This window comes from Mandrillus leucophaeus, unplaced genomic scaffold, assembly GCF_000951045.1.
Source record: "Mandrillus leucophaeus isolate KB7577 unplaced genomic scaffold, Mleu.le_1.0 Scaffold892, whole genome shotgun sequence".
In the NCBI taxonomy this organism is placed as follows: domain Eukaryota; kingdom Metazoa; phylum Chordata; class Mammalia; order Primates; family Cercopithecidae; genus Mandrillus; species Mandrillus leucophaeus.
The window spans coordinates 798688-799539 of record NW_012109719.1 but is presented as its reverse complement, the minus strand read 5'-3'; the positions used below and the strand labels follow the sequence as shown (position 1 = coordinate 799539).

The 852-nt window shown below is 32.2% G+C and overlaps 1 protein-coding gene across 1 annotated transcript in view; it reads right to left on the bottom strand.

Annotated features, from left to right (window-relative positions):
* The window catches only part of SPX (spexin hormone), a 10142-nt gene continuing 9290 nt past the window's right edge, over positions 1–852 (bottom strand). The window contains exon 7 of the mRNA XM_011969475.1: positions 1–462. The gene's annotated coding sequence lies outside the window, so the exon portion shown is untranslated. The remainder of the gene's footprint in view (positions 463–852) is intronic.

Here is an 852-nt window from a genome sequence, read left to right as displayed (position 1 = left end):
TTATAATGCCATACAGATATTTTAATGCTCACAAGTTATTTTTTGACAGAGATCAACATTACATTAACTTGAATTTAGTTTCATTATTAAATCATGAAACAAGATACAGATAAATCTTATAAGCAGAGTTCTGATGACTTAACACAGTTAAATTGCAATTCCAAGTTACAGAGACATTCACATAAAGATATCCTTGAGCTACTAAATAATGGTAAATACTGATGACAATAAGAATTAACAATGCTTTCCACTTATGACATTTGTCAATAACAACTCTGATTAGGTAAAAAAAAAATTAACATGACGGTCATATTATAATTCTAAATAAATACATTATTATGTTTGCCACAGGAGTATGTGTGTATGTGTGTGTGTGTATGTGCACGTGGGTGTATTCAGATAGTACTGAACTCAAGTTGGCTTTTAAAAAGGAGAAGATCAGGCATATTACTGTGCACTTATGTTATCCTGTCTCTTATACACATCTAGATGTGTATAAGAGACAGACACAGAGGTTCAAAAAATTGTTGCTTTTAAAGAATGTATGTATTCATAAGTTGAAGGACAAGAACTATAGAAAAAATGTACGATATCTGATCAGCTGAGAGAAAGACCCTTTTTATGGATTGTCCTACCTGCTAGGGTTTGAATGTTTGTGTGCCCCCCAAATTCATATATAGGTGCTCCTCAACTTACAATGGGGTTATGTTTGGATAAATCCACTGATATTTTCTTTCTTTTTCTTCCTTCCTTCCCTCCCTTCCTTCCTTCCTTCCTTTCTTTCTTTCTTTCTTTCTTTCTTTCTTTCTTTCTTTCTTTCTTTCTTTCTTTCTTTCTCTTTCTTTCTTTCTT